Here is an 11,527-nt window from a genome sequence, read left to right on the forward strand (position 1 = left end):
TTTGCAACAGAGCAAACAACAATCAGACGTTTCGGCAGCAAGCCTTCTTCAATGAATCATACAGTGACATTTCCTACAAGAGTTCTTAAAAAAAGAAATGAAGTCCAAAGATCACCCAGTGAAAAGTCACATTACAGGTGTTACTGATCACAAACTTAATTGACCAATCAATCAAGCAATTTCAGGACAGACAACCAAAGATAATTCCAAAACACTCAACACATAAAAGTAACATAACAATATAGGCACAAAAGGAAAGCATACAACACAATAGTGATGCAAAGTCCGATTCATTTCCGCGAACCGTTTCTTTTCGGACAGATCGGGTCATTGAACCGGTTCAAAAAGCCTATTCTTCGGTTCCTGACGTCATCAAGCAATAACGTTTCTGCGCATTTCTTTTCTAACAACTCAGTGCAATGTTGTATCAATGAAAAATTAAAGTAAGTCATTTGTGTCAACACATATGAAACATTCAAAAAATAAAGTTATTTGTGTGAACGCATATTGCTGATTATTGCCATATAATTCACTTAAGTTAATGGTGTTTGAGGTCACAGTTTCATTTGCGGCTCCTTTATATCAGATACGACTGACTGACCAATATTGACTAGCCTACAACTTGGATAAGATTCCTAAAAGTTTCACACCTACAGCACACATTACAGACACTGATGCACAAACGCAGATATGTTCTACATGTCTACAGTATAAAGAATGAATAAACCAGTCTTATAAACTTTAAATATATGCATGCACAATAAACTATTGTAAAATTTATTTACATCACTCACAGAAAGGTTTTTGCAGGTTTTAATAAAATGTAAATTAATAACAGTAGTAATAAGCATATTTCCAGTACGCGCCTCAGGCTTGCACAGTGTCGTCAACTCACTCATCAGAATCTTTGGTAATCCTCGGCAAACTTCGCCACGGCTCATTCGGTTTTTGTTGTGTCCTCGGTAATCCTCTGCAAACTTCGACAGTTGGTTGAACCGGCTCAATCGGTTCTTTTTGAGTTGGACGTGCTACTTCGGCTGTGCGTCCTGCATCATCAACCTGGAACTAAAGTTCGATTCAGTTCGATTAGTGAACCGGCTCAACCGGTTACTTCCTGAGAACCGGCTCAAAATAACGATTCATTCAAGAACCGAACATCACTACAACACAAATAATCCATCAAAAATAAAAATAAATCTACATCAAACCATCAGCATAAATCAAAGTGGGGAACGAGCTGACGCATCAGGCCACATGCCGTTCATAGTCCGTATCGTATCACCCACTGTAACCAAACAATAAAGGGTTAAACAACTTTTTCATTCTTAAAGAAAACAAGAAAGATCAAAGTCCTCATTTTAACCCAAGGGAGACAGACCTTTTAGTCGATACATCCAATAAGCATCTCTTTGTAAAAGTTTTTCTCTATGTTACCACCTCTTCTGGAAATTGTTACTTTTTCGATACCTGGCTATACAACTTAAATTCTTAATGTTATGACTACAATCATGAAAATGTCTTGCTATTGGTGAATTCACATCATGTCTCCTGATAGCAGATTTATGTTCACTAATACGAATTTTTAGCTGGCAACTCGTTTTTCCGATGTAAATAAATGGGCATGGAAATTTTAACATATAACTCACATTAGATGTGGAGCAGGTAATTAATGAAAATAAATGAAAAACGTTCTACCAGAATGTGCATCACTAAATTGATTGGTTTTTGTTATCGATGAGCAGGCGGCACAATTCCTACAGGGAAAACAACCTTTTATAAATGTTTTAGTCTTGTCAGTATAAATATCAGATTTTACCAGTCTATTGGCTATATTATTTGATCTTTTGTAAATAAACAAAGGAGAATTTTTAAAAATATCACCCAAAGAAGGGTCAGTTGAAAGAATATTCCAATATTTTGTTATAATTTCCTTGATCTGATAAGACTGTTCGCTAAAAGTCAGCACACGTTTAACTGAAAAATATTTATTTGGTTTTTTTATTAGCTTTATGTAATAATTGTTGTCTATTTAACACTTATTAAATGGCTTGGCTGAAGCCAAGCGTGTGGATATCCACGAGCTTTGAATTGACTAAACAATATGCGAGATTGTTCCTCAAAACTTTCTTCCGAATCACAGATTCTATGTATTCGATGAAATTGACTCAATGGCAAATCCTTTTTTAATGAGAGAGGGTGAAAACTATCCACCGCAAGAATTGTGTTTCTATCTGTTGGTTTCCGGAAGACAGTGGTTCTTAATTTTTTGTGGTCCTTCACCATTAACACATCCAAAACATGGATAGTGTTTTGGTCTCGCTCCATCGAAAATGAAATAGATGTCAATCTGGAATTGAGAAATTTACCGAATTACCGAATGGAGTACTCATGGCGGTTCCATGTGTTTGTAAATAAAAATCATTATTAAACATGACATAATTTTTTGTCAAAACAAACAAAATCATCTCAATGATAAATTCGACAGGTTTTACAGAATTATTGGAATTTATTAAAAAAGTAATAGCTTCTAAACCTTCCTTATGGGGAATAGATGTATATAAAGAGGAGACATCCAATGTTGCTAACCAGTCATTTTCTTCGATTTGTATTGATTGTATTTTAACCAAAAAATCTGTTGTATCTTTAATAAAAGAAGGGAGTTTTTTTTTTTTTTACATAAGGCTGCAGATGGTAAACAATGAACTGGGAAAGGAATTGAGAAATTTACCGAATTCTACTAACTCTTCCTCCATTCCTGTCCAAATAAGAAAACAGTCGTCAATATAACGTAACCATAATTTTACATATTTCAAAAAAGGATTATTGTGATAAACATATTCAGCCTCAAATTTCCCCATAAACAAGTTTACATAGTTTGGAGCTAATGGAGTACTCATGGTGGTTCCATGTGTTTGTAAATAAAAATCATTATTAAACATGACATAATTTTTTGTCAAAACAAACAAAATCATCTCAATGATAAATTCGACAGGTTTTACAGAATTATTGGAATTTATTAAAAAAGTAATAGCTTCTAAACCTTCCTTATGGGGAATAGATGTATATAAAGAGGAGACATCCAATGTTGCTAACCAGTCATTTTCTTCGATTTGTATTGATTGTATTTTAACCAAAAAATCTGTTGTATCTTTAATAAAAGAAGGGAGTTTTTTTTTTTTTTACATAAGGCTGCAGATGGTAAACAATGAACTGGGAAACCTTTTCAGTGAGTGAACCAATGCTTGAAACGATTGGTCTATAGGAAGGATTTTTACTATCTTTGTGGGTTTTTGGAAGTGTATAGTACAGGTGTGACAGGGTGATCGGTTTTCATAAATTCTAGTTGCTTCTGATTTGCTCATTTTTTTCCCATGCACTATTCAACAACATATCCATTTCAACTTTAGAATTTGATGTTGGGTTAAACAATAATTTCTTGTAACACTTCTCATCATCCAACATTTCCTTCACTTTTGTCTTATAAGTTTCGTTATTTTGAATCACTATACCTCCTTCTTATCTGCTGGATTGGCTACAAACAACAAAACATGTTATTTAAAGTAAGTTCATATTAGTTATACACATTATAAGTATCTTCATATTCTTCAAATGAATATAACTGATGCCATTCAAATGTGCACACACATTAATTAATCTTCCTGTTTTACTAACAAATATTATTAATATCCATATACTGTACATTGCCTACTGAAGTTTTGACTATATCCACTAGGTGACACTATACAACTCTTCAAATCTTGTTTCCCAGTAGTTCCCATATCTCTATCTGCTTCAACTGGAAACTCCAATATAAGTTTGCCAGCTGAAGTATGCTGTCCATGTGAGTGGACAATGAATAGTGTCCTCCCATTTATGTATTTTCATGACTTTGTTATTGTGGTGGACACAAAACTTATTTTGAGAAGACTGTGAGGTAAAACAAGACTCGATATGAATATGACTCAGAGTGCTCTGGCTCTGCCAAGCCTGTCAACTACTGCCGCCTACATGCGCCTATGAAAGGCAGATGAGCCGTGTAATCTATATTAAGATTGAAATGGCAGCATCCACATCGACTTATTTTCCCTGGACTCTGCAGCATTGATGTAACCTCCATTTAATGATGCAAAGCAGATTAAAGACAGCTTTATGGGAAATCTCCAATGGAATGGTCGAAATTCACCTCTTTGGGATGCACGACTGAGGTCAGTAGTTATTGATGTGACTTTAGGAAAAACATTTGCACATGATCAACATTACCTGGCCTAAATTACTTCTATTGAACATCTTTGGGATGAACTGGAAAACCTAGAAATCATGGTATGTGTTTGCTCTGTCCATGTGGAGTTCAAAGGCTGGCCAATACCTCATTTCAGAAAGGTCTATTATACCTTGAAAGGCTATTCACCAGCATTCCCATTCGCTCAGCTGGTGCATACAGTCCTCAAAGTACATGATGATGGATGCTGCCCAGGTTTTTTTTTTTTTTTGCTTTTTTTTTATGGAGCTACTCTATAAATACCATGTGACTGATCACTCCAAAACAATAATGGCACTGGCCAAAGAACTTCAGTATCACAAAATTATCATATATCATATAAATTATCATACGGGTGTGAATAATTAAACCAACCAACAAACAAATGAAGGAATGAATTAATAAATACACTGATCAAATAAATGCCTGTTTTGTATTTTTAACTAAATCAAACACACACACACATATATGTATATATGGCAGTTTGCACCTAAAAACAAACGCACATGTGCATGTTTACTTAGCTTTTTAAATGGGGACATAGACATTCTTTTGTTGCATACTGTTCTGTTTCATAGACTACTGTATTGCTTTTATACTGAGCTGGTTATAAATACTATAACCTAACCCCTTAACCCTCACAGAAATATGTGCACACACACACACACAGGAGTCTGTGTGTGTGTGTGAGCGTGAGGGAGTGTGTATGTATGAGAGAGAGAGACATTATTTCATGTGTGCTGTGTACTGCACATGGATGATGATGTGCATTATTGTGGATAATCTCTGCCTGAAAGGGTAACATGACATGTGTGTTCTCTGTCCAGGAAGAACAACACTTTGTCAGGACTATACAGAGTAGCCAAACTTGGGAGGTTATGTTTGTGACTGTGAGGCATGTGATATAAATAAGCTTTGTTTGTGTGTTTTAAGATGTTGTATGTGTTTGGTACATGCAGTCAGAAGAGCTTGTTCAAGTGTTTTGTGTGATCACTGTGGTCTACAGTATGTGGGTGGACTTAAGTGGAGTGGGCATGTGTCGTATCACAGCATGACATTATTCACACTGGACTCTTACTCAACCACAATGTTTTGAGTCAAAAAACACAAAACGTGTTCTAAAATAATAACTTATTTTCCTTAATATTCCATTAATTTATCAGGGATTTTGGGGTACATCTCATGAAACTAAAAACAAAAACATGCAAGGCACATTTCAACCCAAAAATTACAAATAATACTGTGCATAAAATGTATGAAAATGATGGCTCTTTAAGATTTCTTGATATACAGTATATATCATTATCCATCCATCCATTTTACGAAACCTATGTACTCTACACACACAAAATAGTTTTTTAGCGGTTCTTCAGTGGTTCTTTGGGGTGGTTGGGGTGCTATATAGCACAGCTAACGTATTAAAGAACCTGTTAAGCCCAGTATGGTTCTTCAGCAGTTCTTTGGGGTGGTTAAGGTGCTATATAGCACCACTGCCATACAAAGAACCCATTAAGCCCCTGTATAGTTCTTTAAAGGGTCTCTAACTCTCTCTTAGTATCTTAGTTTAGTTGAAGAAAAGGTTAAATAAACAATATTAAAATACAGTGTATTTCCTGAAGATAACATGGTTCTCAACCTTTTTGCCCCCAAGGTCCCCCTATAAGGAAATATTCCAGGGCCCCAACATGAGATTTTTAAACTCAGAAATACATAAAAGTGATTTAAAACAGCTTTTGCCATTGTAGTAAATTCCCATTCATAGCAAACATATGAGAGTGGAGTAACATATCTAAAATCTGAGGAGGAGAATGGGGATCCTCTTATGGTTTTACATAACACCATCTGACAAAGGTGCTGTATAGCACCTTTAAACATAGCACTTAAAGTGGTTCCACTATGATTACAAGCCAATGAACCATTTTTAGTGCAATTTAGCACCATTTTTGTTTGGAGTGTATGGTCGCAGGGATTCTGAAGTCTATCCCAGCATTTTGGGCTGTCTAGTCAATATAATCACAATATATATTTAAATAATAATAATAGCAATAACAATAACACTACTAATTGTATAACACACTAATGATAATTTAATGAGAATCACTATTGAGAATAACAAAATAAAATAATAATAAAAAAATGAATAAAATAATTAAATAAATAATAATGATAATAATAAAACTTCAGAGTAATATATTAAAGTAATGGGAATTTGGGGGCAAATGTTTGTGCATAATTCACATTTTGAACTTTTTTATTTCCTTGTTTGTAGTGTAGCATTGTCTTAGCTCTGTATAACACATTTTACTATATTAAATCCATTTCACACATATTAGTGAGTAGTTTCTGTTCAGTTCAATACATAGCTAACTGTATTGTGAAGAATGGAAAGGATATTCATAGGCTCTCAAATCTAATATTCTGTCTTGGTCTTTATCTGTTTTTTCACAGGATTGTATTCTCTCACAGACATTCTGACTGCTATAGTAAAACCTCACAATGTCTAAATCAGAGACTGAGGATTTCAAATTGAAGTAGGTAGACATAAGCACTGGCCTTTATGCTCTTTATCTTCGGCCTAATTCTATGTTTACAGCCGTATAAATCTGTCTGCTCCCCACAGAATATAGCAACACAATTGACAAATCATAATTTGTAGTAGATTTTCAAGAAATGTTGCTGGCAGTTTGTTAGAATATCATAGAGACTTTAGGACTTTTCAATAAGGTGATAACATGCACACCCAGAAATTCTTAGGCACTACCGAGCAACACCTGAGACACCACAAATAACAACTACCTAGCAATAACTTGGAAACTGCATAGAACAACTGCATAACAACCAATCAGGACATCCTAGCGACCTCATAGCATAGCATTATCAATCTTAGTTAATATTAATTTCAACATTTACAAATACATTATTAAAATCAAAAGTTGTGTCTATAAAATATCGGAGTGTCTATTTACACTAAGTGCAAATAGCCCACCTTGTTGGTAGGGTTAGACAACATTGCAAAAGACGCTCATTAAACAACAGTTCCAGCGGCGTAGGTAGTAAAGCACATAGCAGCTACTTCTTGACGTGATCGACCCGAGGTCGAATCTGCCTTTTGCGGAACTTGATTTTCTCCCTTTTCACATCACATAACATATTGAAAAGGTATTTATTTTCAATCAAAATGAAGGAAATAATCGAAAAGTTAAAATAAAACTTCAAAAACGTCAAAATAAAGTGCCTCACATGTAGGGATGCTCACGTGTTTATCGGTTAAGGTTAGGGTTAGGTGTAGGGAGGGCTTTATTGTCCCAAATCGGCATCCATTTAATAATTTTAATAAAAATTACACTTTACACTCGATACTTTATTATTGCATACTGTTTTATAATTTACTACAATAGCAAGGTGCAGATATCTGGCACTATTTGTACTAAGTAGTATAATAGCATGTAACTACTATTATTGCAAATAAAATACTCCTATTTTTACATAGTGTAATTAGCATCTATCATAAGAAAATATGCTATTTTCAGTCATTTATTTGGAAATTAGAAAAAATACTACCTTTACTACCTTTTCACAATAATTTAATTAGGGCTGTAACTCTTAACTTCAAAAATGCCCAACAACACTGCCATGGAATGAAAAGGGTAGAGCAATCTTTAATGATAATATTTCATATCTTTTAATAATTCTATTAAAAATCTTTTATTGATTTCTTTTAATAATTATATTAAAAATGGCACTCCAGAAATGCATCTGTTTAGTTTGAGTTGCCATTCTTATCATCTTACTCATATGATTCAATTTAAATTTTTCCTTTTTCTTTGTAGTGTTACAAGCTCTTGGTGCATAAAGAAGATCTGTAAAGTTGCAAAGACTAAAGTCTCAAATCCAAAGAGATATTTTTTATAAAAGTTAAGTCAACCACGCCTGCCTAAAACGCTCGTTCTAACACGCCCCCACATGTCTACGTCACGATGTGGGAAGATTTGCATAACACCGCCCAAGCCGCTCCTTCGTCGAATCCGCCAGCCGCCACTCAATCTAGCCGCAGGCCTCCGCTCACTCAATGCCGCCGTGTGTGACGATGTGTTTCGTTGTGAAAGTGAAAATACTTTGTTTGGTCTTCCAAAAGAGGACACGACTAGAAATCAGTGGTTAAGTTGGTGTAAAAAGACAGTATAAGTCATTATAATCCGTAATTATGTCCCCACTGGATGCAACAAATGCCTCGTTTATAATGGGTTTTCATGTTTTTGTCTCGTTGCTCCGGCCGGACAGGGCATCACAGTATGGTAGGGGCGTAACATTTCCGTCACACGCTTGAGGTATTCGGCCAATCATAAGGCACTGGATAGCTGGCCAATCAGCATACACCTTGCTTTTCAGACCGATGAGCTTTGTAAAAATCGACGCGTTTCAGAAAGGCGGGGCATAGAGGAGAAACAATAATGTACAGTATGTGGAAAATAATGTGTTTTTTTTACCTTAAACCGCATAAACACATTTCATTACACCAAATACACAAAATAATGTTCTTTTTAGCAACATCATATGACCCCTTTAATAGCCTAGCCTATACAGTAAAGCATCTGTTAGCACCAACAATTCCTTGTGGACTGAGCATGCACATTTAACACCTTTCAGTGGATTTTTTAAATATAGTGTTTACATGCAACAAATATCTGATTAAAACAGGTATATTTCAGTGGTAGGAATCAGAATTTGGGGAATCAGAATATTGTTTTAATCTTAATCGGGCAATCAGATTGAAGCATTTATATGACTCCGTAGTATGAATATGGTCAAATTCTGATTATTAGCAGACAGTCATAATATTAATGTGCATGTTTTTGATTCACAGCAAAGAAATTGCTCATAAGAGTACTTTTAATTTATTCAGCAATACTGACTAGACTGATCATGATGTTTTTGTACAAAAAAAAAATCTTCAGTGATGTACATGAAATAAAAATGGCAAAACTCCTTTTGAATTCAGGGGTCTTTAAAAATGTATAATAGTTACAATAATAATTATTGCTAAATAACAACAAATTTCCGATAAAACAAGTAACCTAAATAGCTGAAAAAGTAACCTCTTGAGTATTAAACTGACCTTAATAGGAATTTGTTTTCCTTATCCCCCTCACTGCCTCTGGGAATCATTACACCGTCATTTAACCTGATAGAGAGACAACACTCGCTTCACTAGTCTTTCTGCTTTTATATGCTGCTTCCACTTATATAACCAGTACATCATGTATTTTATATAAAAATAAAAGTAATTTTTCATAGTGGCTTATAGGCATTATAAATCATCATATTTGATGTTGAACATCAGCATCATGTTAGTAATCTAGTAATCGAGATTACAAGTAATCTAGATCAGCATATCAGATTCCTTGATCAAACACACTCATTTGTTTCTGTTAGCAGCTGAGGTCAGTTTCCCTGAATAATTAAAGTGTGTCTGCGGCTCATGAGGTACTTGTGTTGTTATGTCAAGGATGGATTATGACCCTGCAAGGCCCAGACGCCTGGATGCCAAAAAGTTTGCATGCATCTTAGAAGGAAAGGATATATGATAAATGAGCTTGTTTTATATGGATGCACAGTGCACAGTGCATTTCGTTGTTTGAATGTACTGAACAAACACACCCATTTAACTGAACCATTTGCTGCACCCAACTCGGAGTGGCACAGAACAAGACATTTTATTCATGAACAAACTGAATGAACCGGGACATGACCTTCTTGAATAAGAAGAGAAAGGGATCATAAGAATCGTGAATGTGTAAAAGATGGCTGATTACCATATACAATTAAAGCAAAATTATTGAAATTCTTAAATTAGACTATTATTGTTGTCCTTTTACTATAGCCTAATGACAATCATGTCCAGCAGAAAAAAATTATTTATCTGAAGTCTATTGAGACTTGTAGACACAAATTTTAATAAAGAAGAATATCTGTTCGTTCAACTTGGGCTGTGTTCCACTTAAAATACTTAAAGTTGGTCTGTCCCTTGCTAACTTCCCTCCACCTCGTGGAATCAGATGTATATCATTGCTTACATTGAGTAAGTCCAATTTGCATTCTCTGCATCATAAAGTGAAAACTCTCCAGGGCCAGGAGGCAAAGCAGGGGATCAGCATTAGGCCTTCACTCAAGGCAGAAGAAACCGAAGAGCGACTTCAGAAGGCTCTGGAGCCTGCAAGTGAGAGCTGAGAAAGGGAGGGCATCCTCATCGGACGACTTTCACAATGCACAGAGCCAGCCCCCTCCATAGCTGACCATGTGTGGTCTGCTCCCAAGCAGTGAACACAATGATCGTGTGTGTCCCCGCCTGTGATGTAGCACAGGCAGGAAGGCACACAGGTATTAAACTGCTTACTCGCCATAATACAAAGCTAAATCCTATGGGACACACAACACCAAATAACAAACACAGAGCGCTTACTGAAGGCACAGAAGATGACAGTGTTCTGGGTATCCTATATAGCTTTCGTGGTGCGGCGCCACACATCACGGGGAGACGTGCACCACTGAGATTGGAGTGATTCAGATACAATCACACAGAAGCGTTCCCATAGTGTCATCATCAAATTGGGCTGCATGCAGTCAGGGTTGCACAGACTAGTCAACTTTAATGACACTTTGCCATGACACTTTAAGCTTGACGTCGACTAGTCGCTGGTTCTAAAGAGCAGTGGTTCTCAAACTGGGGTACGTGAGGTGACAGAGGGAGTACGCGAACAAAATTCTGAGTTTTGGCATTCATTTAATTCTACCCCAACTTAAAGTAACATTAAAACCGAACATGTATTTCTTACAAACAAAATGCCGCTTCTAATGTAAAAACAGGAAAATGGGAGTGCCGTAAACGGTCAAATACATGATATCCAATCAGCTAACCTCATCTTTTGCGGTCAAAATTGACTGCATCCACACAAGCAGCGTGCATGTGATAGGATGCCCGCTGAATATGCTGATTTAGCAAATCGCATTGCTGTTCAATAAGTAGATCTTCACTTAATAGCATGAAGAGCAAATATTGACACGCACTGTACATTGAGATTGATTTAAACTCTCTTCGATACAGACACATACCCTGTGCGAGATATTGTTTTCATGTTTAAAATACGAGCAAGAATGCAAATTTCCCTGAATATCCAAACGATGGCAAATGTGACAAATTTTTTTTTTACAACAGTTCAACAAAAAAAGGTAATATTAAGTGAACATTTTACATTTTAAACAGAATATTGT

The sequence above is a fragment of the Sinocyclocheilus anshuiensis genome, unplaced genomic scaffold, assembly GCF_001515605.1.
Source record: "Sinocyclocheilus anshuiensis isolate Anshui unplaced genomic scaffold, SAMN03320099.WGS_v1.1 scaffold851, whole genome shotgun sequence".
Taxonomy (NCBI): Eukaryota; Metazoa; Chordata; class Actinopteri; order Cypriniformes; family Cyprinidae; genus Sinocyclocheilus; species Sinocyclocheilus anshuiensis.